Raw genomic sequence first — 27,225 nt, 5'->3', positions numbered from 1 at the left:
TCTTTTCCACTTTTTAAAAAAAAATCTAATGAAACCCACAACTCCATTATACTTCACCGGGATATTATGTGACAGACCTAAATGTTCAAAATTGTAAGGTGGAAGAAAAACTGTTGTGTATTTCTGAAGCCAAAAAAAAAAAAAAGCATCCAGCTGTTCTGTGAAGGCATCAGAGGTTTGTTGGAGAACATGAGTAAACAAACGGCACCGACGAACACCGAGGAACACGCCAGACAGGCCGGGGAGAACGTACTGGAGAACGTTTCAATCAGGGTTAGGATGTCAACCCGTCTTCCTGTCTTTGGATATCTCAAAGTTCTGTCCAGTCCATCACCTGTGACCCGATGCAGTATGGAACAAAGGCAAACCTGCATGGACATGCAATTCTGGCCGTTACAGAAGAAAGCTGGTGTTCAAAGAAAGTCTTAAGCTTAGAGTTTGTCATAAGAGGAGGGTACGAGTAACTAGTTACATTTACTCAGTTTCTAAAAAGTTGTGTAACTTTTAGAAAAGAAAAAAGCGTTTAGTATCTTTACGGCACTTTACTTTTATTCGGCTGATATTATTATGAACTACTGTATTTCTACTCTTGAGTACATTTCTGGACGCTATCCTATAAAGTGACTGCAATGAAGAACGTATTTTAATCAAAGGCAGACACATCTACAGACTTTGTTCTAATGTTGTTTTCAGTCGGCACAGTGAGAACTGGCGGCAGCATCATGCTGTGGGGATGCTTTTCCTCAGCAGTGGCAGAGAAGCTGCTCAGAGTTTTTATTTTTAATGGGTTTTGTTGTTGTTGTTTTTTACTCTAGTGACCTTTATTTGAAAGTGCTCAGACAGGAAAGGGGGCAATGAGAGAGAGAGGGAAGACAAGGGCAAAGGTCACCAAGCTGGGAATCAAACCTGCGACGGCCGTGTTGCGGACCATAGCCTACATTAGATTCAATAATGTTCTTCTACAATGACACAAAGACTTAATTTTCAAACAAAATGTTTAGCTTGTGAATTTAATGTTTAGTTTGTAACTCTATTTACAATCTAAATATTTAGCTCCAATTTAGAAAATGTATTTTGCTAGCTAAATATTTGGTTCCAAACTAAGCCTTTAATTTTCAAGTTAGCAAGCTATTCAGCCGGCTTGCTAACTAAATATTTAGATTGCTAACTTAAATATTTAGGTTGCTAGTTAAATATTTAGCTCGTAACTAAACATTTAGCTAATATAACAATTAGCTTGTCGGTAAGTGGAAGTGGAATATCAAAATAAAAGGTGGAGTTATAAACCTGCGGATTAGGACAGACCAGAAGCTTCTTAAAGAGACAGAGGTCGATTTCAAAGCGTCAGACTGGAAAGTCAAATTTCTTTTTAATCATATTTGATGCAGCAGTTTTATAACTGAAGGTGACATAGCGCCATTTTATAACCCAATCAAGTAACCATGTGCCAGAAAATACATAATATCGACAATTCAACTGAATTTAACAGAACTTGAAGCTTTGCAAAAAAGAACAAACGCAAATTCTTCTTGAAGAAGACTTGGCAGCGAAGGTCCCTCAAAGTATTTACTCAGGTGAAGGATTTTGTTGAAAAGCATTCCACCCACCCTCGCTCAAAAAACAAACAAAAACCAATAAAAGTTGTAAAATGACAATGTGAAACAATTTCTGCGTGGTGTGATGATATATATTTGTAATATTATAAAGATTAGGACTTGAATGGAAAACTGATCGAGAGTTAAAAGTTACTTAACTAATTATGGTTTAAAAATACTTGGGGGGAGGCGGAACAAAACTCTGATTTTTCACAGAAACGTGGCCAAATGGAGGCTTCAGAAGCTGCGCCGATGTTTGAAAGAAGATCCTATTGATCATCACGATGGTCACGGACGGTACCGCGTGTGGTAATGAGTCATAATGAACATAATAGGGCACACGTGTTAATCACTTCCGAGAGGGAGATGAGATGGAGAGCCCGACAGAGAACCAGGAGACAAAGCCGAGCGAAGCAGAGGTAGACGCTCAGGAAAGGGGAAAAGCAGGGGAGGGCAGGGAGACTTTTTCCTTTTTTTTTTTTTTTTGGAGTCCCGTTATTATTGGTAAAGCTGAGCTGGAGTCAGAGCGAGAGGGAAAGAGAGAGAGAGAGAGAGAACAGAGAGGAGAGAAAGCCGACGATGACAGCGTTCGTCCTTCTCCGACTCAGTTTTGTGACCGACTGACGGACAGCACCAGCAGCCGAAGAGGAAACTTGAGATAATCCCACCGGGAAACGACACCTGAAGGTATTTTACCTCCTTTTAAAAAAATATATTTTAAACCATGATGAACATGTCTGCTTCATATTTTCACCTCGGTCAGGCTGAGTGGAGATGAGACCCAGTTTCCCCTCATCATCATCACCATCGTCGCTCGGGTATTTGGGAATCGCCTGTATCTCCCCGTCTGCTCTTTGGCATCCCTGCTTGACACTTTTTTTCTTTTTAAAAAAATCAGGCTTAAATTATTACTAATATTCTTATAAACGAGTCTTTAAAAAAACCAAATGATGCTACGTGGATCCGTGGATATAATTTTAGGGAAACGGAAGCGTTAATGGAACAACTCCGTGCGCATTTTTTGCGAGACTCGGCCGTGCCTGAGCCTGCTTTTATTGCTACGAAAAGACAAGAACAAAAAAACCCAACTAACAATCGAATTAAAGTGTAATATAACTGTATAAAAAATGTAAAGCGGAGCCAATTCTGCGATGGATAATGGTTAATAGGCAGGAGCCCCGTTTGGAAGTCCTTGCTCCAAGACTGAACCTGTCCCCTAACGCACAGCAGCACGCGCTTTAACGTGGGGGACTTTAACCGCCTTGATTAAAAACACACACACCGGATAGTGATCGATCCTCTGATTGATCACATTGATCCGTTCGTCGTTTCCACCTGATTTGTGCTCCGTTCAGGTGTTGCCCTCGACCGCAAGGTGAAGGAAATGACACCCCCCAATTCCCCCCACTCTCTCTCTCTCTCTCTCTCGAGCAAACTGGACCGGCTCGATATATATATTTTTAAATTGCTTTTCTCTCTTTTTTTTTTTTTTTACGCGTTCCTGACAGACAGGCGAGGACAGTCCGGGGCGCAAACATTTTACCCGTCCGCTTATGCGCAAATCTGTCTGCTGTCCAGCGTGTCCCCAAAGAGGCTGCGAGGCGCTTAATTGCCAGTGGCGGTACCGACGGGGGGGGGGGGGGGGGGGGGGGCATGTGACGAGGTTTGGGGCAGGGGTGGAGGCCGGTTATACCACTTCACATTACATCACTAAGAAAGCCATCAAGGGACTCATATGAGCCAGAGATGATGTATCTGTAGTAGTACTATTTTTTATGTAATTTATTCTATTATTTCTATGTTTTATGCATGAATTTAAAAGAACAAAGACCAAACTTTCTGGATTTGCAAAATTAATTAATTAACATTAATATATTTTCTTTTTATACCACTGTGCATCCATTTATTATGCGCAACAAGCCTCTGGAGTCACTGGTGCTCCACCAAGGGGACCACCAGTAGTTGCAATGACCACCCTTAGTCAGACTGTCCTGTATGCATACATTTTTTGTATGCATATGTTTAAGGGACAAGCTTTTATGTGACAGTTTGATATGTTTGATGATCTTATGCATTAGTTTAAGATGGTAAAGGACTAGTATTGTTGCAACACAATAGGGTGTTTTGACATTCGATTGGCACTTAACACATCAAATCGGCCTTGTTAGACTTGTAGTTGACAACAGGAGCTTACCAGAATGCTAGGATGCTGTTGCTTTGGACCTAAACTCCACATTCCTTCATATCCCCATTTCTATTAAAGCTCCTGAAATTCTGCGTTGGTGGTTGGTGTTGGTGTGTCACCACAAGATTATTCCAGCCCCGTTCCACCCGGCCACCCTCTTGCAAAGTTTTCTTGAGGCGCCCCTGCTAATTGCTTCCATTCATTACACAACCTCATAGGTTGGTGATAATAAGTCTTTGGCTTCCTAACCGCTTGTGCTGGCAATGTGCTCGTGCCTTTGCAGATATCACCTATATTTTTTTATTATTATTATTATTTTTTCCCCGTGCACAAATGTAATAATGTGTGTGTGTGTGAGAGACCTTAAGCATCCACTGCCCCTCCTGGGAAATACATTTGCTTGGATTTATGACCTGCCTTCTCAGGTTATATCGATTATTACAGCCTGCTGTGTACCAGCTATATTTTTGTAAGAGCAAGAAAAGTGGGTCTGCCGTATCTATATATAAATTGTGGATGTTGTCGGGAGCACAGCGAGCGTTTGAAACAGTCATCTCTGCAGCTGAGGTCAATTCTCCAGTGAAACATCTTTGCTCTTATAGCCCCTTGTTGAACACATTAGGACTAATGTTATACATGAATGGCTCCCACACACACACTCGCGAACACCCCTATGATGGGCCTTAAGCGAGCATAATGGCTCCGTTCGGTGTGAGAAGTGCTTATGTATGTGGAAAGCTCATATAGCAAACATCCCTGGGTGAGAACCGCAATTACATTTGTTTACGTATACAAGTCCATAATTTGCTTCTGAATGTGATGATCTCTGCGTATCAGTTTCTTTGATTGCATTAGCACTTGTCTGTCATCTTTCCCCTGACCAGCAGGGGCATTGAGGGAACTCAATTGGTAGGAAATCAAAAGAGCGAAGCATGCTGCTTTTCTGCTTTTGGACGTGCCAGTCTGCATGTTAGCATTCAATGAATAGCTTTTTACCCAAATGGGACATGGAAAGCAAAAGGGGTGATGCAAAGCCAGGATGAGACGATAAAAAAAAAAAGGCATTGAGGTATGAGAGGGATGGTGTGATGAAGGGAAGAGAACTCGATGAAAGGTGGACCAGGGTAAGGTTAAAGAGATAAGGAGAAAGAAAAATGAGCAAAGAACAGGAAGAGGAAGAGCAGGTAGATGTGGAAACAGGTTACACAAAGTCTCTGAGTGATGTTGATGATGAAACTGCACAGACATTACAAACTGGAAGGAAAGGAAAGGTGTTGCTGTTGTAGCATGGGAAAGACAGACTTGGCATAGGTACTGTCAATCTGAAGACAGCTGGGTTGGGAAAGGATGATGATAGAATGGACATACTGTATGAAAGGGAATGTGATTTGTTTTTTAGCATCTGAGGTCTTTTACAAGGTTCCTAAGCTGGAACCTTGTTTCATCTCTGGGTTATCTGGAAGGGCTATTGAAGTCAACTCTTACTCTATCCACTTGTTTGTCTCTGAGGCGACAAACAACATAGTAGCAGTTGGTTAGCCTTCTTGTTGTGCGGGTTGATAGTGATGTACCAATGACAGATGGTTTATGTGACGTGCAGAACCCAACACACATTGGCAGCAAAGGGAACCAAGATGGGACGAATCACTGGATGTTACCCAAGAGTAGTGTTGACACTAAAAATCAAACTGATAAGCCATCATACTTATCATAATGTGAATAGGAGTTGTCGGACACACTTGTGTGCAGCAGTCTGTGAACCCCATTGAGTTAAACTGCACACCGTCCCTTGTTCCTGCCACTGTTACCTGACTCCATTGTTGAAAGGTCTTGTGTGTGGGAAATAGGCTACCTGGTGGGTGAGAAATAACATCAAAATCAGATAATAAGAGCTTGTCGTCTTGATGAAACTGATGGTTTTAACAAGATCTCCAGAAGCTTACAGTACGAGAGCCATTAAAGAGTCCCATCATGCCATTCATACAATTGATAGTCATTTTATTAAGATGCTGGGGGAAGTGTTGGAGTGGTCAGAGTTTTCTCTGGCTGTTTAAGGTATAGGGTAGGTTAGTGCGGCCCCTACCCTACCTGTTGCTGCACACTTCCAGCAAGCTGCCTGATGAGGCTCTCACCTTGTTTTTCAGTAAAGACAAATTAATCACAAATTACTTTATAGAAATGTTTTGTTGCATGATAAAGACAGACATTATTGGTGTGGGCTCACCACACCAGTAATGTCTGTAATATTACTATTACAAACTCTCATTGAGTTTGTAATAGACTCAATTAGAGTCTATTTAACACATAAATCCTTTGCTAAAGAGGCTAAAGATTGATAGGAAAACAAGATCTGAAATGTGCTTTGTTTTATTTAATCATTTCTTCTATGGACATTCACACCAGGTTGTTACCTCTAAGGCAGTGTTTCCCAACCCATGTCCTCAAGGCTCACTGCCCTGCATGTTTTAGGTATTTCCTTGCTTCAGTCCAGCTGATTTCAATTGATGACTGATTAACAGGCGTTTGTTGAACTGCAATCAGTTGAATCAGGCACATTAAAGCAGGGAAACCTCTAAAACACGTAGGAGCGTGTACCTTGAGGTCCAGGGTTGGGAAACACTGCTCTAAGGTAACTAGTGTTTCCTTGCTGGAGTGACAAATCACTCACTAGCACAGTTGCAGAGCCTATGTTGGCTGTCCTTTCTTTCTTGATGTGATCACAGTCCAACAGCGATCTTGCAGATATGGGCCAGCATGGTGCTATCTGTTTTGTTGAGGCAGATGTAACGTCCACACAGGGAACACGGTAAATTATCAGTGAGTTCCCTATTTCCTTTTGATTCCCTCCTAATGAGAATGAGAGAACCCCCGTGATGATCACCCTTGGGGGCTTTTCTCTTTTGTGGCAATGCTTGTGTGTGTGTGTGTGGCAGTCAACAGCAGCGTACCATTCATTAGCTGACAATTCAGTGAAATGAATCAGACAACATAGGCTCCCAGGGATCTATGTGGAGAACAAGGAAATGACTGCTTATTGCTCAACACATGAACATTCCCCTGGGCCCTCATGCACAGAGATAATGCGGTGGCTCAATTCCCTTTCCAAGTCTTTCTAATGGTGAAGGAAACATGGCGCTTCTGCAATCTAGCATTGCTTCAGATCCCCCTGGTGCTCGCTTCCGTGTGCTTTCCAGGGATGAGGAACACAGACTGAGCCGTGCAGAGCTCCTCTTCCTCTTGAGTCGGACTTTGGAAGGGGGAGTAATAAGGCCTGCGACTCTGCACTGACTTTGCTGAGAGCTGGATCTCAACTATATCAGCTCAAATTACCTACTCAAGGCAAGTGACTGATGAGCCATTTCTCACCCACACGTGATGCTCCTTTTATACACCAGATAGATGTATTTGTGTGTGTGTGTGTGTGGGGGGGTGATGTACTATCCCTTCCTCTCAGTGCCCTTTGATGGTGATCGCGCATTAAAGGAAGGGAAGGCGGATGATTGCTGATGCAGACTTTTCAAGAAGGGGAAATTTGCCAGCAGTTTCACAGCAAGATTCTCTGAGGAGAAGTGTTGGAATTAGCCTGAACATCCCCCCCACCCCGCTCTTCCCTCCAATCCCAAATATTTCTTGAATGTTAAGCTCTGCCTTCAGCATACCCAGTTGAAATTTAGGGCAGGACACACTGACCCTCAGCCTTTGCATTGCTATGTTGAGACACGAGGCCACCATCTCCCTGGCGCCGAGGGAGGAGGTGGGAGAGGGTCATTTAGAGAAAATGGTTCTGTCTGGCGGGCTGCACAGTGCTCTTTTTTCCCCCCCCCTCTGTAGAAGCCTGCGGAATAGTGTTTCAGACGATGTCACGGTCTGATTGTCACAGACCAAGAGCGTTGTTTACGTGCGCGCATGTGGCAGTGTGTGTGGCTGGCACATTTTCATGCACATATTCAATTGAAAGCTTTCAAACAGGCTTCCCTATGTGCTGTTCCTCCAGTTTTATTCCCCTTTCACCAGAACTGAAAATGCAAAGATCCATTTTTTTCCTTCTCCCTCCTACTAACTGCAGGGGTCTGTATTACTGCCTGGTTGAGCTAGTTCTCTATACTAGATTGTTGAAAACAAGTCCCAGCTCTTTGGTGGATGGCTGTCAGGATGGGCGGAATAAAGGAGGATTCCAGTGAGAAAAAATAAATTGCACAGCATCTCGCTCCACTGGAGACAAAATACAGAAAAACAGGAGGCTGCCCCAGGCTGGGTGGCTTGGCATTTGCGTGTACATGGATGTTCTACGTATTAACATTTATACCCCACTGTGCAGAAATGAGAATGAAAGAGGGCAAGCGAGGCAGACATTGACAGAACGAGAACAAGTGCAAGGGGTGACTGTGTGTGTAGATGGGTAGGTTCTTGGTTTTGCCACCGTCGGCTGTAGCATTAGAGCGGTGAGCTAAAAGAGGAGTCTTTTCTTATTGCTTTGGATAGAAAGTTTGTTCTTTATGTAAAAAGTGACACAATGTTTTTTGTTGTAGATGCAAAATATCATTCGAGAGATGCAAATGGTTTGTGACAAACTGACTGGCGTCCAGACACAGGAGAGTTACTGTATGCGGACGACAGTGTGTGTTTGGCTGTTTAGTGATTACCTTTCTCTGTAACATTGAGAAATGGACAATGTTACCTTTTCAGGCAACACTTCATTATTGCTGGCAGGATAGCTTGTCTCACCATGACAAGGCAGGTTTGTCTGCAATAAACGAATGTCTGTCTGTAATTTGTAACTAAATACACTTTAGGGTTGTCCTATTTGTTTTAGTTTTCTTAAATTAATTTTTTTCACACAATACCATTAGCTATAAAGTGACCCGTTCCCATGGCAATAAGCTGCAGAACTATGTACAGACCTTGTTATTCAGCTACAAGATTTGTCCAACGCAGTAGTTTGAGGGTAAAACCAGAACTGATGCCAAAGCATATTCTTTGTTATTCTATAAGACAAACTCAGGAACTGATTAGGCTTTCCACAGTTAGAGAACTGCCTTCATCCCAAGTCATTAAATCTCCGAAAACATCTCTTTGTAAAGATTTGTTCCTCCTTCTGCTGTGTTCAAAATTTCTGTAAAAGACAAATCGCATCATTACTGTGAGTATCCCTCAGATGTCTCAGGTCACCATTTTAATTTGTAAAGGTAGATTATGAAGGCAACTATAACCAACATTTCTGATATTTGATCAGTAATTATCAGCAAAGCTACAGCTGAGATGTTGCCGCCAAATGCTGACGTGAAATGCCCCAACAGTGTTCATAAACGTAGTCGGAAACCCTTTCACATTAAAGTTTCGTTCTGTGACTTGCGTCTGTTTTTCTGAGTAAGAGAGCGTAGCCCTGGAGAAAACTGAAGCTGCTACCCTTTCATTCCACCACACATGATCTGAAAGCACACATGGCCAATGTTCTCAGCAAGTCAAGTTTATTTAATAGTACGTTTCGTCAATATGGTCATTCAAACATGATCCATGATACAAACATAACACAATAAGCAAAAAAATACAAAAGCATTACATTACTGTAGCGAAGTAAAAAAAAAAAGTAATAAAGTTGCAATCCAGACTTAAAAACGGTGTTCTTGATATTAATTAAAGGCAACTCTAAGCAAAGGGGTTTTCAGCCTTTTAGCCTTGATTTAAGGAAACACAGTGTTTCATCATTTTTGCAGTTTTCTGGAAGCTCGTGCCAGATTAAAGAAGCATAAAAGCTGAACGCTGCTTCTCCATGTTTGGTCCTGACTCCAAGAAGAACCAGAAGACCCAAGTGGTCTGTAAAGCTGACGCAACAAGAGCTCTTTAATGGTCTCCTCCTATAAAACGAAAGAACAAAAACACCCAAATTGGGCGATTCATGCTTGCATGTTGATCATAGAGCTTTGACGCGAAAAGGGCTAGAAATTGAGTTTGTAGTCTTCATAAACCGTGGCACACTGTGTTGCATCAACTCGTATAAAATTTTGTAACGGGCGGTAATAAAACTGATATCTTATTGCAGTGAACAGATATTGAATCTTTAAAGACCGGCGTCTTAACGGTTTGTCTTAAATGAGGCACATTGAGAGGATGTCGAACTAGAGTTTTAAACGTGGCACTCACAACAGTTTGACTGCTGTGTTTCATGGGTCCATTTTCTATTCCAGCAAAGAGCCGGTGCTGAGGTTAGCCACTTTTATGGATTCTGTCGCCACATTGTGCACCAACCCACTACCCCTTCTTTGCATAAAAAATGGAACATGTGTTGGAAAAATAGAGCTGATTTAGTACCGTCACTGGTTTGGCACTTGAACCGCTTCGGTTGATTGGGTGGACAGCTTCAAACGTGTGTGTTCGCACTTGACATTGAAATTCATTCTAAATGATCACATCTAACTTACCCTCTCTTTTTGCAATTAAAGGTGGAGCAAGATCAGAGGGCTGAGAACTGAAAAACAAACCAGACTCTTTTTCTTCTAAATTTCTCTGAAGTTAGTCTGACTGAAGCCATACTCGATAAAGTCAAAAATAACGATCTATAATAAAGACCTCTAATAGGCTAATGAAACTAAAATGTGATTGCTATATTTTAGGATTTTCTACTATAAAAGCAGGACCTTCAGCTCTACCCTCCCTTTACATGCTTTTATCACTGTTGGCTGAAAGAGTTACAATTTTGGGATGGAGGGTGATTATTTCTATTTTAGACCCATTGAACAATGGATGAATACATATGTGTAATTCCAGTTTCTCCTACATAAGCAGCAAATAAATACCATATTTTTCGGACTGTAAGCTGCTACTTTTTTCCCCACACTGAACATGCGGCTTATAGCCTGGTGCAGCTTTTCTGTGGATTTTTCTTCAACCACCAGGGGGCTCTTTAGCGGGAAGTGAATCATTGGAAGCAGGGGCGCCGCCAGGAATCTTGGGCCCCATAACAAGAAATTTAATTGGGGGCCCCCCACACAGCTGCTGTTACAATTTTTTTTAAGTCTATCAAAAGCGTCCCAATTTTAAAGACTTGCAACTGCCTTGTTTTCTTTGGTCCAATACTGATAGTAGCACAATATTTACTTCTCATGAATTTCACATCCAACAGTAAATCCACATACAGTATGCAAGAAGGTTGTTTAATTTTTTCTGTTAGTTTAAATTACTGAAATGTCTCTCCCCACGAGCAACAGTCATAGGCAAGATGCAAAATATACATGAAGCAATCCAGACTTCTCAAAAAATGCTAAGTAGTTGCATTTTATTCAAGATGCAGTAAATATCTTTAATACAAAATATGTTTTCTCCATATTTGTTAAAGCTGTCACCATGTCAGATAATATGTGAAAACAATCAATCTTCTCCCTGACCTACTATTACTGGCTAAAGTAATGCAACGTTCTGACCAAAACAACCAATCAGAACCAGTAGGAGGGTCTTAGCGCTGTCAATCATCCTCATTCACTCGCTGCTAAATGTGTTAATGGTGGAAAAACAACTTATCATTACAGGAAAAATGTTTATCTGCCGTCATTGGTAGCTATGCTAACTAGAATGAGCATTTACAACAGGCTGCGTTAGCTGCAGCATAGGGATGAGCAGCCACATGAGATTGTGATTGACAGCACTAAAACTCTTCTGTCTCTGATTAGTTGTTTCTAGATAGTACTGGGAGAAAGAAGAGGAAATAGATTTTTCACAGATTATCACTCATGCCTTACTGTCACAACATAATGACAGTTTTAACAAATATGTTAAAAAATTTTTTTTAATAAAAGTTACATACTGCAGCTTTAATTTCTCTTAGGAGAGGACGAGTCAGGAGGGACATTGGTTAGAGATGCTGCTTACCACTCATCTGTTGTTAAGTGGTAAAAGGTACAGGGACACGTTAAATATATCAATATGTTGGTAATTTCTTTCCTTAATTCATTAAATGCTAGTGAAATGGAGGCAAACAGTAGTCTGTAGCTAAGCTAACTATGTTGAATGGTTGATAATCTCACAATCTACCCACCTCTCGGAGAAAAACTGGGTTATAAATTGACACTTTTACCTTTTTCTCTCTCTATTTCTCTATTTTTTTGAAAACTTACTTTATAATATTTCTTAGCAGCATAGTAACAGCCACAGTCGTTCTTGTTTTCCACTGTCTGCTGCTGCACACCGTCACCGTCCAAGCAGGAACAAACCATTTCATGCAGATCCAGGGGGGTTCAGGGCAAATGTGAGCTTTTTGGTCTGGGAGGGGCAACATTTAATATTTACTGCTAAAAACAGTTTTAGAAAAAACAATATAATTAATTTTGTGATCGACAGGGCCCCATTTTTTTAACTGTAGGCAAGCATTCGGCAAATACAGGCTGATTCCATAAATTAGAATATGAATGAAAAGTTCTTTTGTTAGCAGTTCCATCACCAAGTGAAAGACATTATATAGATTAATTAGATTATGTATGTTTTAACATATTTATATTTCGTAGTATGTTTAATACCTCCTAAAAGATTATTTTTGAAAGCTACTATTAATCTGACATGCCTGATCAGGATGTATATCCTAATTTATTGAATAAGACTGTGACATTCACATGGAAGTTTTGGCTTTATTCTTAGCACTAGAAAAGAAAAGGTCTTCCAGTAACTGTGGGTGCATCAGCGCCCTAACGCCGCCCTGCTCCTCTTCGTCCCCATCAAATTGCAACACAAAGTTACACCCTTGCGTTTATAACATAAACTTTACCAAGATTTGCGTTTGAATATGTCAAACCACAACTCTCAGCGTTTCTATAAATCATGAGTCATTGTGTTGGGAGGACAAAGGTGTTCAAGTTGGAAACAGATGAAAGAACAGGAATATCAGTCACGCTGCCCGGCTCGTATTTCTTCCATGTTCAGGGATAATGAGGGTGGAATCCATGAGGAGGGTCAAATCTCACTGAACCACACAGAAATCAAGCGAGCTACAATTAGGAGTTCGGCTTGTGGACTCTGGTATCGTAACACCGAACAGACGGATCTAAAATAGATCAGAAGCCACAATGGAAAAGCAGTTTTCAGCTTTACAGCTCCCTTTGTGTTTTTTTTCTGCTCTTGAGCACATGTGAAATTGAAGGCAGCAAGTGGAGCTAACTGTAATAATTTCATTATGGGTTAACACAGTTTAGAAAGACTTTCATATGTTGTTCAACAGAACGGTGCCTCTGACTGTAAGCAGTGCTAAGGAATGACATTTTTTTCACATTCAGGAAATTAGCTAGTGCTCTGAACAATTGGGTTTGGATCAAAGCAGCAGCTTTCACACACTGGTAGTAGTGCCATGGTGCTGGCACTGGCAGCCCAAAGTAAATGGAAAAAACACTCATAGTTGTATTTTGCATCAAATACTCAATAACCTGCTAATCAGAGTAAAATCTGTAGATTTCAAATAATTCGATTTAGTTAGAAGAAAATAAAAAAACTATTAAGACCAACCTGACCCTACAGTATGTTTAGAGAGAGAAAAAAAGTTATTCACTTTTTTAAATCGTGAAATAGCGACATCATTCAAAGGAATGACCGTCTTCAATTGGATGGCATGCACCAATCAATCAATCAATCAATCAATCAAATTTTATTTGTATAGCACATTTCAGCAGCAAGGCATTTCAAAGTGCTTTACATCACATCAAACACAGAAACACAATGCAACATAGACTCAATAATCAAAACACGACATTAAAGTTCCATCAATAAATTTGTAATTGATTACATTTCAAATACAATCCTAAACAGGTGGGTTTTCAGTTGAGATTTAAAAGAAGTCAGTGTTTCAGCTGTTTTACAGTTTTCTGTAAGTTTGTTCCAAATTTGTGGTGCATAGAAGCTGAAAGCTGCTTCCCCTCGTTTGGTTCTGGTTCTGGGGATGCAGAGCAGAACCAGAACCAGAAGACCTGAGAGGTCTGGAAGGTTGATACAACAACAGCAGATCTTTAATGTATTGTGGTGCTAAGCCGTTCAGTGATTTATAAACTAACAACAGTATTTTAAAGTCTATTCTTTGAGCTACAGGGAGCCAGTGGAGGGACTTTAAAACTGGTGTTATGTGCTCTATCTTCCTGGTTTTAGTGAGAACGCCAGCACCAACCTACCAGAGATTCTGAAGTGTCATGTCAGCCTTTCCCACCTCATTTCTTTCTCTACCTTTGTGTTTTATTGAGTCCCTTCCCTGTTTCAGAGGCCAGTGCTTCGGTATTTGCTCAGGTGGCTGATGATGCGCTTCTGTGGGGCTGTGAGTTACAGTTCAGCCTCAGATGTGCCTCTGTGGTTGTGGTGGAAGGCCGGGGGGACCTTGATGGAAGAACACCTACAGCATAAGCTGCCTCCCCTGACACAGGAGTCCTGCAGGAATTTACTAAATCCTATTGCAAATGTCCCTTCTCCATGAAGATAATTGGCTTATTCCTGTGCTAAATAGCCGGTCCTTCAGGATACCGGGTTCAGCATGCTGTGTGTTAGGGACTTACAGACATATTACATTCTTCTTTACTGTGAGAAAATGATAAACTGATAGCAGAGTGGCTCTGCGTGTAGCCGCTGTGCTGAGGTGTCTCGGAGTGCAAGGGCATGGGCTTGATTCCCAGTGGGCTCTTCTGTTGAAACAAGCCAAAATGGCTCCTTCTTTTTGACAGCGGATACACAGACAGCCTAGTTTAGGAACAATCTTCACATCCAAACTGCATTTTTCATGCCCTCTAATGCACTCAATTTCTGCTTTTTTTATCTTTATTTTTGTTGAGCTCTACACCACAGTTTGAGGCTTCCACGTAGACTTGGATGTGGAGAAGGTGTTGCCTCGCCTAAATCATTACCCGCACATCAAACACAATCTGGGTCTCTCTCGGAAGAGTCCTTCGCTCAGCAGTCTCGCGCCTGCAGGAGACTCGACCTCAAAAACTGTGCGAGCGGCGCGCGAGCGCGTGGGTGCTCGCATACAGATGGGCTCGCGTGCGCCTCTTTTCACGCATACTTTAACCCCGAAGTGGCTCCGCAGCCGCACTAACAGCGGGCGCTTCTGTGTGCTTGGCCTCCGGGCAACTGCTTAGCGGTGAACCAGACCTCAGCTGATCCAGCAGCTCGGAAAGAAAAGGAAATCAACTCGACGCTCGAGCCAGAAAACGAGCGGGTTCGGAGATGGATGAATTGTCGGCGGATGCGCAGCTGTTCGCGTCCTCTGCGAGCCCATGTTAGAAGCCAGAGAGCTATCGCGCATAATTCTGGGACGTGACCGAAAACTGTCTAGTTAGAGTGCATCAGGAAATGGATGAAAGGGGAGAATTCCCCGCACGTGGTGGGAGGAAAGAGACGGAGCTAAAAAAAAAAAAAACGAAAAAAAAACAACAAAAAACGCCTCTTGTGTGTGTGTGGGGGTGGGTGGGTGTGTGTGTGTGTCCTGATGGCTGCTTAGTTGAACAAAGACAACAGAGAGACAGTTGCTATGATGCAGTTTCAAACCGAGTGCTCTGTCAGTGTGAAAACATGCTGGACCTGCTGTGAAGTGAAATGGTTGAAAGCATCTTTTCAAAAGCCTGACTGATGATATTGAGCAGATAAAATGGCAGCACCTCAGGGAGGATTATTATTATGTTTTTTAAAGCTAAAAATACAGAAGCAAAGTACAGTTAGTTCAGGCTCATAATGTCAAATTACGTTAATAAATAACATGTTGTTTTTTAAAAAATTGTTTAATGTAGCTACTTTGTCACATGGGAGAAGGGATTAAGAGTTAGCATTCTGCTGAATGGCTGCATTTTCCAGGCTATCCTACAATCACAAGGGGTGAGCCACAGAGCAGGAGGTTCATCGGCGGCGTAATTAATGCAGTGTAGTTCAGTTGTCATGCGTGATATTTCAGAACTGAGATCTACTTGAAAAGGCCTTTTGATGAATGGCCAATTAGAGGCAGACTCCTCATGCCTGGTGGCTGACTGATCTCTTTTTAATGGCACTCCTGTTTCTTTGATAAAACACAAAATGAATCATCGATACCCTGTCCTGGGGGGGTGGAGCGCTGAGCTCTGAATTGAATAGTAATTGGGTTTGCAGCAGCAGTTCGGGGTCAGCAGCGTCAGTTTTGGGCTGCGGCGGCTCTGTGGCAGTGGTGACCTGCCTCAGTTGTACTCTGATTCACATGGCTGCTCCTGCGATTTGTTGTTTGTTTTTCTCCTAACTACTGCTAACAATTTAATCCAGAGACCATGTGTTGTTTTTTTTTTACATTTGCATTCAGTGGTCCTGGACCCTTTTCCTCCATTTCTAATGCTAAACTATGGAATAATCACTGCTGTTTGCTGTCAGACTGGGAAATTTGACTTCCAAAGAAAAGAGAGAGAATGAGTCGTCATGTCGTTTGAAATTAAAACCTTGAGTGAATAGAATAAAAGTTCAAACTGGAGTCACTGTTGGGTGTACTTGCTTGCTCTACTCAACATTTGACTGTGTTCTTGGTCGGAGATACTTCTGGTGGAGATTCTTTCCCTTTTTATGCAGCTGGAGTCAAAACTGCCTGCAGCCAGACACTCGTACAGAAATCATTGGTAGGATATCTCAAAACTTCTTCCACAGGTACTTGTTTTGGTCTTTTCCTGGATGACAGCTGGTACCTTGGACAGCTGAGTTTTGCAGACTATTTTTTTGCTTCTGTGAGCAGATGTTTATAAAATCTGAGATTTTTGTGTGGTTGTACCTTTTTAAAGGGCCCGTATTATGTAAAATTGACTTTCTTCAGCTTTGCATCACGTTATTTACTCATCCAAAACATACCTGAAGTGTTGCTTTGATTCTGTCACGTATGTTGGAGAAGTCCTTTAATTTTACATGGCAACCATTCGGCTGTGCAAAATTGTTGCACCTCAGAGAGGCGCGTTATAGGAGTCACTTCGGTGAAACGCTGCTAAAAAACGTTCTTAAACGCTTAATAGGAGTGACGTTGTGATGACTTTCTGAAGGCGGACTTTCAGAAACAGCAGGATTTTTTTTTTAAAGAGACAGAAGCCCAATTACAAGGCTCTAAATGATTTAGTTAAACCTCTTTTAAGTCATATTTAATGTATACAGCATTTTTACAACTACTGAAAGTAACATAGTTACTTGGTAGCACTATAAAATAGATCTGTATGCCTGGAAAACACATAACGCTGCCTCTTTTAAGTTTTCCACATACAAATCTTTTCTGTATAAACACCAACTTGAATTTGCGAGGTTATTTAATATGTCATCTAAACAAGATTAACATCAATAGGTTCAGCTTCTAATGTGTAATCCATTATTTTTTTTTTGTTGCATGATTATTTTAGATTCTTCAGAGTTTGGCTGAAAACCCCCCCACTTTGACTAAACATGAGATATTTTTCCTTGATGTCTATGCTCTGATTGCGATGCATTGTTGTTTTTTTTTTATGTTATTCAAAGAGCATTTCTTTTTCTGCATAATTAATGGTTTGGGAATAAAATACAACCACAGCAGAGATAAGAAGTGCCGCAAAAGCTACAAAAGAAATACAAAGTGTCTAATTTTCTCTTTTATTTACCACTCCTCCTCTGGAGATGACTAATACGTGTTTGCCTTTCCTCTAAAAAAGGGGTTGTCGTGGGAGAAATGTTGAAGCTGCAAATCCACACTGTGTAGCAATTCGAGCGAGAGGCCCACCAGGCCGCTGTTGGCCCACCCAATGGGCAGCGACACCTTTTTACTTTTTTTTAAAATTATTTTTTATTTTTGCATCAGTGTTTTGCAGCGGGCGCCTTCAGCCACTGGAGATTTCTCCGCTTCCCCGAGCAAACAGAAGAGCCTCAGATGGAGGCGATTAATGCTGTCAAAATGTCACTGCATCCACCTGCTGGCGTCGCGGGAGCGGGACGATAATCTTATAATTCATCGCATTAGCCCGCAGGAGAGCGTCTCTTGTATGCATCTGGCTGTAAATGGCACAGGAGTTTATGTATACGTCTCTCCGCCCGCCCCCCACACCTGCCTCTCCCCTCCGCTCAGCCGCACAATGCGACGCGGCTCCCCCGCGTGAAAATTGCAGAGCAGCCCCTTTCGAGTTCGGTCACGACGGAAGTTCGTTCGACAGGTGGCCGCTCGGGGAGAGATACAGAAGGGGGGGAATCTCATGTTGTGGGTTTCCACTTTATAAACGTCATTATCGGCTTCACCTGACCCCGAGGTTGTTCCGCCGTTCAGCTTCGACCCCAATTTTGTCGGAAAACCTCGAGTCGCGGCGCGTGTGGTTTCCTTGAACGAAATTGGCAATCGAGTCAACAAAAGGGACATTTTTTCTCCTTCTCCTTCTTTCCTATCTCAGAGTGGAGTGTTAGGCGTGACTGCGTGTGCCTCTATGTGTCGTACGCTGACTCGGCAATCTTTCCCGCCTGGAGCCGTCAGCATCTTTGCTCCAAACAAAGTTTTCTGACTGCGCCTCTGCCAGATTTGGACCGTGTAGAACATTAGTGTAACAGCCCACGCTCCTAGAATACAGATTTGTTCTTGAGCGCACGCCAGAAGGCCTCTATATTTTACGAGCCCCCTCTCTACCAACACAAAGTCTTGAGACTAATTATCGCCGTCGCACTCAGACACGAAGCTCGTTTAGTATTGCATCGACATCACATTTGTTTTGGCCCTGGCCTACATGGCAGGGAATCCACGGCGCTCAGGAGCCGCAGCCGCTCTGAACTCGACGGAGCACGATTCAGATGGAAAATCCGCTCTACTGCGTGTAGTAGGCTAAAAGGTTGTTTGTTTTTTGTTTTTAAGAGTCTTGTCATTCGTCTCTTCTCAGTCGACGAGGCTTTTTTAAAAAAAATGTTCCCCCCGTCTTTTCCACGTGTGAGCTGCTCACTTGGGAACCGAGCTCGGTTCCCGAGAAGCTCTTTTCCTCATCTGTCCTGCCCTAGAAATGCCTTGATAATTTTATTATCATACTATTCCCCCCACCTCCTCTCCCTCCACCCAGCTTATTGTATCTGTTCTCTGATTTAAACTATTTTTACACATGGTGCAAGACTATTTTTAAGAGCCCGAGAAATGTTGATCGCAATGGAAGTGGAGCACGCCGACGTAGTTTAATAAAGCCACTCACTGATTCATGGGAAGAATTTTGCATTGCAAATCTGGAAATAACTTTTTATCCAGGATTACGTAAACAAGTGATACATTTACCTTTATTACGTCTGAATATCCTGGACGGCCGGTTTCTTCTTCTGGCTGTCATTATCGAGAGGTAATGACTGGCAATACGTCCACGTGTTGCCAGTCAATAACGAGCGTCAATCATTTAACATCTCAAAATATTCCCAGGTTGAAGGGACTTTGCAGTCAATCCTGGCATGATTACTGAGGGAAATATTCCAAACAAGCTGTCAATCTCACGAACACGTTAAATATGTTGTTGGTAAAGTCTCTGGAACATTTGGCTTTGGAAGGATAGGTTAGATATTTAATGGCGTTAAAACCACATAACACTGAAACAAAATAATACACCTTAGAAAAGTATTCATACTCCTTTAACTTTTGATCTTATACATTATTGGGATTGTATGTTATAGACCATAAAAAAAGCCTATAATTAGTAAAGTGATGAGGGAATAACGTATTCCACAAAAAATCTGAAAAGTGTGGCATGCGCTTGTATTATTAAGCCCCTCCCCTGATGCCCCGCCCCAAAGGGTGAATAGTTTGTAGAACCGCCTTCACTGTGATTACTGCTCAGGCTTCTACCAACTTTGCGCTAAACAGCTCAAGACCCTCTGAACAAAAATGGTCGAGTCTTGGCAAAGGTTCTTAATTGGATCTAGGTTTTTACTTTAACTGGTCCATTCGAACACATCGATATGCCCTGATCGTAGCATGCTAACCTCCACACCAGTCTCAAGCCTTTTGTACTCTGTACTTGGCTCTATCCATCTTCCCCCAACACTGAGAAACGTATGTCATGCTGCTGGAGGTCATAGCATGATATAAAGTTTTATAAAGTTTCTGCTATTTGGCCACGTTTCCTGTTGTCCTCTACATGCCTTGTGATAAACTACAAACAGGCCTTCTTATTACTTTCTCTTGAAAATGGCTTTTTAAGTGGACAGCCGGATCTTGGTTTGGAATTGTGCCAAACTCTATATTTTGTGATGATGGACTGAAAAGGTGTCCATGACATGTTCAATCCTCAGGGTATTCACCCATTCAACAGGGGCTCAGTGAAAGGGAGTTACCTGTTTATCAGTTTGTGTTTTACTTTATGTTGAGTATATTATCTGTTTTCTGTATGTGAGGCTGCTGCTGCTCCCCGGTATCTCTGTCACAACGTCTGGGTGTTTTATGGTTTTGTTACGGGTTTTATTTTCTTGTCTTCTAGTGTTTTATGTTCATAGTCGTTACTTTTATTAGTCGTGTCTGTTAGGTTTGTATTCACAGTTCTCCTGTTCTTCGTGTATTATATCTCCAGCTTATTTTCTGATAATCTGGGTTTATTTTATTCGTGCCTAATTTACATTTGAATACTTGTTTCTGTTTTCCTGTTTGTTCTGCTTTCCATGTCTTGTCTTTACTCTGCTATTCTTCATCCAGCCTTACTCCATAGTTTACTTTCTGCTCTTGGTTATTGTGCTCTTCATTTATCAAGTTCTTGTCTCGGTTTGGTTCCAAGCTTTGATTATTTTCCCGTCAGGTTTCATTGGTTTTAGTTCAGTTTACGCCCCAAGTTTCCTGTTTCCTGTATTATTGTGAGGTCTGTCGGGTTTCAGCTTTGCTTTTGTTGCAGTTAATCAAGCTCACGTTTTTCACCTGTGTCTCCCTCGTCTCTGTCAGGCTTGTCATCTGTCTGTTGTGCTATTTGAATCCCTGTCTCGCCGCTGTTTGGTTGTTGGAGTCTTGTCATCGTTAATCGTCGCTGTCAGTCGTTTTTTCGTTCACGCTAGTCACGTTCGCCAATTTTGTTTTTGGTTTTTGTAGATAAATCTTCCCACCTAGAGGATTTATCTACCAGGTGAATAGACCCAAATGCACTCACCATCTGCATTTTGGTTCCCCTTTAAAGCAAAACCATCAAAAAAGTATATCTTATGTTGCTTAGTAATCTAAACTTGCTTTAAGCCACTCCAGTGTTATCCTGGATTTACTCTGAGATTAAATTACACACTTTGTGGATTATGCGTAGTAAACAGGTGACCTCTGAAGGTTGTAGTGATACTTATTTATGTGTAACAGAATAGGGGGAGGCTGAATACAGAGTAATGAGTAAAATTAATTTGGATTTGTATCATTTAAAGCAATCACAGATTCTCTTTTAAATCTCTTCTGATGTTGGGGCTATACTCTTACCTCTGTCATTGTTAGTCATTTCCAGTCCAGGTCTTCATCTCATTTACAAGCGACCAAAACTGAAAACAGACAAGGTCGAAACCAAAACAAATTTGTGTCCGAAATTATTCCTCGACTTGCCTCTGTCAATGGGAGAAATAGAATATTTTTGTCTCATCTTGCTCCTTCTTTTAGAAGCAATTACAGCTTTTCTCTCACATCACTCAGCATTCCCCTGGCTCCTCTCTGTTTACCGCCATGAATGGCACATAATTTAAAAGCTGTCACCAGACATAAATTCAACTACAACACTGCAGGGAGACTGTTCCTTTGGCTGTGTGGGGGCCCCTTCGTTCTTATCCAGAAGTAAATAAAACAGATTTACCCGAACATGACAATTACATGCTATCGTGTCCTTGCAGATCTGCTTTTCTGTGGATTGAGTGTTTTAGATTTGTTATGCTTTTTTGTTTTTTTTCTCCCCGAAGTTTTTCTCTTCTCTGGACACATGCCGTGACGATGACTGCGCTTGCCGATGTTCAGCTGACTCCCACGATGTGACTCATGAATTTTAAGGCTATTTATGTTTTAAAGCCTTTCAGTCTAAAACTTTTTTTTGTTCTGAGTTGGCCAGTTGAAATGCCTCCAAATACCTAATTAGAGATTCTCGGCCTGATACGACGGACGCCCCTCCTTTTCCCCCATAACGTTTGATTCTGACGAACTATTTCAGCTCGCCTCGTCTTTAGCGCTTGCGAGGGTGTCGGGCCTCTTCTCAGAGGTTTTTCCCTTCCGGTGCTTTTGCAGCAACAACGATACACTAATGTATTCTGCTCTACTTTTGTCACAGTCCCTCTCTACGCACCTGCACCAAACACGCCGTGACACGGAACGCGGTAAATGTCAGCAGACACGAGGAGGAAAGGCGAGTGATGATCGGATATTTCTCTGATCCGTACATATGGAGTCAATCAGATGTCTGCGAGTGAGCCTCCTCTCTCTTTTTGTGTTATCGCATGAGATACAGCTGGAGTTGGAGCCGAGGCGTGGGGAGTGTGTGGGTGTTGTGGTGTGACACATCTGGGTAAAGTGACATGAGGAGGTCCTGATAGATTTGGGCTGAGCGGGAGCTTGTTTCTGTTGTGCTCCGTCAGGCGGAGGCTCCTTCCACATGCCTGGCTAATGCTCCTGATAACTGCTACCTAGCCTGAAGCTGCTCTGTGTCTTTATATAGACAGAGCAGCTCAGAAGTTTACACACATCCATGTATGTCACGAGTGTCTTTGTTTTATGCTATTCCGTTCCTTTTTGATGGACTGATAACAGATTATATGTTCAATGATTTCTGAAAACCAAACGAGCAAAAAAAAGGTTATGTGCAAGATAAGTCCATGCACATAACCTGGACTTATCTGTAGATAAGTCTTTGAGTAAGTTATACAGAAGGTTTTTGGTAGCCATCTTCAAGCCTCTTACATAGTTCTGATTGGATTTGTGATCAATCTTCAAATCAAAAATGGCATCATGTCGTTGGTGTAACATCAAAAAAGTGCCTACATCTCAACGGAGACGGACTTTTATCATGCGTCAATCCATGCTGGCTACCGAGCTTTTCCATACCGGGATGTTCCTGAACCCCTGAAGAACCAACTTCTACCTTGAACTGCAAAACTTATGAATGTTCAGTAAGGTTGAGATCCCAGAGATTCGATGTTAGCCTCTTCAATCCCTTCCTCAACCAGTTTTGATGCGCAATTGGGGAATTGGGATCATTGTCCTACTAAGAGTACACTAGTGTACCATTTCAACTACTTAGCTGTTCATTTTAGGTAAAGTTGAAGAACGTCAAGATGGTCCATTTTTAGTTTTTCATTCTCTTTCTGCAATGTTGATGAAAGAGCTCCGTAGCTTGACGTTGCTACCACCAGGCTTTACAGTCAGGACAGTGTTCTTTGACTTGTGTGATGAAATGACTCAACTTTTCTTTTGGGTGACGATGCAAGTTTCCTGCAAGTCATTTTACTTATTCATGTGGACAAGTTTCATTCAAGCTTGAAGGTGCCAATTTTGGAGCGGGTGCTTCTATGTTGATTGGCACCCCCTCTGTACAGTTCAACATAAAATTTTAATCTGTGAAAGAAAAACTTAACTTCCATCTATTGACAGTGACATTGCTCTTCGAGCTTCTTCCAGATTTTGCTATGGTTAAGCCCTAGTGGTTCCTATGTTTGTTCCTGGGCATCCTAATGAGTTTTCTCACGCCTACCATTAGCTGTTTGGGTCAGCGTGTTTAAATTTTAACTTAATTGGGTCCTTCAACAAGACAGTGATTCCCGAACACAGATCAGAACCCACTTTGTACTGCAAACATTAAACTTCTGGAAAGGCCCTGACCTCAACTCCATTGAAAATGCCAAAATCTGCTTAAGAATCATGTCTGCACCAGTAAACCAGTCAATTTAATTCAGCACTATCGTCAGTTCACTCTGGGTAAATAATAAGGGGTTAAGTGCATATGCAAGGCTCCCAAATTAATATGAGACTCATGTACATCACTGGATGCTTCTGACTATGCATATGTGTGTGTCTCTACAGGCCACGGGTCAAAAGTGCAGGTAGCAGTGCAGAGTGTACTCTGAAATGTGCATGTGTGACATGATTTGTGAGTCCGGCAGAAGATGGAGGGTGTGAGATTAAAAGGACACAACACAAGGACGTGAGAAGAGACCTGCCTGACGCCTTTGCATGCAAAATGGCCAAAAAGCCCTCAGTTGATGAATGAAAGTGTCAGTGGCAAAAATGCAGTATGACCATGAAGTTGACAGTAAGAGCGACATTGAGCCCAAACAATTTCCATTTTCTGTTGAATTTCATTTCTCTGTTTCTTTAGCCAACGCGCGTCTCAAGGTTAGCTGCTAGGTTGTGCTGCTGGTGTGTGTAGTGTGCTGCACAGGAGTGTTTTGTGCCTGTGCACAGGAGTGGGTATGTATACGCATGTGTGTGTGTACGTGAGTTGGGCTCCCAGTGGGAATTGTATTTCGGTTGCTCAAGTCTGACAGATAACAGCCCACCCTGCTCGTCACATCAATTATTGAGGGGACGGGAAATTGATCGGCTCAAACAGTGAGTGTTACCCTGCCTTGCTAGGCTACTCGGGTTCTGTTTTTTTTTCTTCCTCATACTCATGCAGTTCCCCTACTTTATTCATCCTCCATCTATCTCTTCCTACTCTTTTAATCCCTTTTGCCCCTTTTCTCAGTTGTCCTGTTTTGCTTCTCAACCTCTGTGCCTGACCCACTTCCTCAACAACTTTCTCTTCTGTTTGAATTTTCTGTTCTTTGGGACGCCATTGGCTGACGTCTCTTGATATTTGCCTTATCCTACAGTCATGCTCCAGGATATAGACAACTGCTTTGACTAAGTTTCTTAGTTATCCATGTAATTCGACTTCTGGTTTTCTGGCAAACTCTGCTCTGTTGTGTGTCAACACACCCGATACTTATTCCCTTGCAGTCTGTACAAGCCCCTTTTCACCCCGCTTCATCCCTGCATCCTCTCTTTGCCAGCTAAACATCTTTGATCCGTCTCCCTTGCAGCTCTTTCTCACAGAAACTCAAGTGTTTGGTCTTTGTCGGGGCGACAATGCCCCTCAGAACCACGTGCTGCTAGCCAATGGGGATGTTTGCGTTCCTATAACAGTCGTCACTGGAGTGAAAAAGCAGGCCTAATTTGAGCTCAGTTCATCATAGCGAGATTGCCCCGCTTTTATTGATAATTGCCTTTTTCCGTTCAAAGGGATGGGCGCTTAAACTGTCAACCGTGTAAACATGAGAGATGCAGCTGTTGCCGCAATTAGCGTCTCACTTTCCCCTAATGAAAGGATTAATCCGCCAGCAAATCTCTCGGCTTCTTTTCAAATGCCAAGCCCCCCATTCAGCTCGCTGCCAGTGGAAGAAAGGCGGCCCGTGTCGAACAAAATGGGACTATCTATAACCGGAGCCAAAAGTCGCATTCATCGGCTCAGCCTGGTGTCACGTCATCTGGGTCCCTTTGCTCGCTGCGGAACAAGAGAGACCCTTAACCAACTGCTGTTTGATGATTTCCTGAGTGCTGCCTTTGCAGTCGTCTGTTCTCGCAGCGTGGCTCCTCTGCAGAGCCACCTCCGTCACCACGTCTTCAACCTTTTTGCCTCAACCGTCTTTTCTCCCCCCCTCTCACCCCTCCAAATCCATTGAGCTCTCAGATCCATGCGCTCGGGCCCTGAAAACACAACACAGCCACTTGTCAAAATCCCTCGTAACGGAGAGCTTTGCTTTCCGCAGACAGTTGAACGTCACTAAGTGAATAGCTGTCTCCTCCTGGAACAAGATGTGTCTGGCCAGCCAGCAGTGAATGACGGGCAACAGAGAATAGAGGAGAGCTTAGGCTACACCTTTGAAGCCATTGATTGGACTTATTGATTGGTTTTCTTTCTCTGCAACATAGAGACAAAAGGCACAGGTGTGGAGTTGCCCCGCAAGATCAACTCCATTATGAATACTTGCATCCCAACTGTTTGAGGTCAAGTGTTGTTCAGAAAAAGGAACATAATTTACATCCAATTATTTCAAGTGTAATTCAGTCCAACTCAGAAGTCAGATTGCCTTGCAAAAGTATTCACAAATATTGACTTTTTTTGTTTTCTCACATTAAAACCTCTAATTTTAACATATTTTGTAAGAACTTTATTTGACAGATGAACACAAAGTTGCTCTGTCATATAAGGATACACAGTTTCTAAATGTTTTAAAAATAAAAATCTAAACTTACATTCACCTACACTACAAAATCACAAAATCTTACTAAGTATTTTTGGTCTAATTTCTTGTGCAAATGTCTTAGTACACTCGACATACTAATTTCACTGGCAGATTATTTCATTTATAACAAGACATTTTCTCATATCAAAAGTGAAATGACCTGTCAGCGGAACTACCACTTTTCTTTTTATCAGTATTAGAAAAATATTTATTGAGACAATCTTTATATCTTGCCGGAAAGTTACTTGTAAGTTAGTTTAGTCTTATTTCAAGTTTACAAAGATATTTGTAGTAGAAACTACGCAAAAAATACTTCATACAATTTTGAGTTTTTGCAGTACATAATTTCCTAATAAAGCCGAGCACACCTAAATGCCTTCAGATTTAACCTAAGTTTAGTTTAATAATATTATTCATCTAGGTGTTTGTTGATTTGAGAACATTCGCGAACAAACCACATCATACAAACTAAAAAAGGGAAGAAGTTGAAGAAATTTATGCAAGATAAGTAAAAAAAAAAAAGATATCCTGAGGTTTAAACATCTCGCATAGCACTGTTCAATCTTTTATCTCAAAATGGAAAGAGTATGGGACAACTGCAAACTTTGTTAGACTTTGTTGTCCATCTAAACTGAAGAAGAAAAATAATTGTTTAAAGAAATATTATACGATATTCTGTTGTGAAGTCTGCTGAGGTACCACCAAAATATTGAAATAAATTGATATACTTTATGGCACTGACAACATTTTGAGTGGTGGAAAACATTTAATACTCGACAAGGGAAGGATTTTAGTAAACCAGTAAAAATAAACAACAAAAGACATTTAGTAGCTCTAAAAAAACTTTAGACTGGGATGGAGATTCACCTTGTAAGTTTAGACCAAATACATAAATTCCAATAAAACTCAAACTTAGCAAATGCTATTAAATTTGTCTAAGTGCTACACGTTCAGGCAAACTACAGTTATGTTTATGTTTCTTGCGCTTCAAATTGTTTTACTATGTATTGTGCGGCACATCCCCGCAATAAGCTCACAGACGGGGGTTAAAGTGGTGATAAGAAACCCAGTCTTACTTTAGCAGTCACTTGAGCCTTTAATGTCACATTTTGTGGAAGGCAGTAGGTAATTCATCACAGCGACTGTCACATTGGCTCAGCCCTTTGATTTTGTGGCAAGAAGAGAGGCCAACACTTGGCAAGCTCACCCAGGTTAGCGTTTATTAATCAACTGCAGGAGCTCTCTGCTCTCATGATCTTAAAGCAGTGGTGACCTAACCAGAAAGTAGACAAAACACAGAAT

General features: G+C 41.8%; 1 protein-coding gene across 2 annotated transcripts in view; it reads left to right on the top strand.

The window, feature by feature from the left end:
* Positions 1-1,979: 1,979 nt before the first annotated feature.
* cdh24b (cadherin 24, type 2b) overlaps positions 1,980-27,225 on the top strand; it is a 226,333-nt gene continuing 201,087 nt past the window's right edge. For both annotated transcript variants that reach the window (XM_032565534.1, XM_032565533.1), the window contains exon 1: positions 1,980-2,282. The gene's annotated coding sequence lies outside the window, so the exon portion shown is untranslated. The remainder of the gene's footprint in view (positions 2,283-27,225) is intronic.

Source organism: Xiphophorus hellerii, chromosome 6 (genome assembly GCF_003331165.1).
Source record: "Xiphophorus hellerii strain 12219 chromosome 6, Xiphophorus_hellerii-4.1, whole genome shotgun sequence".
Classification (NCBI taxonomy): Eukaryota; Metazoa; Chordata; class Actinopteri; order Cyprinodontiformes; family Poeciliidae; genus Xiphophorus; species Xiphophorus hellerii.
The sequence above is the reverse complement of the archived record's forward strand: the minus strand, read 5'-3'. Positions and strand labels throughout refer to the sequence as shown.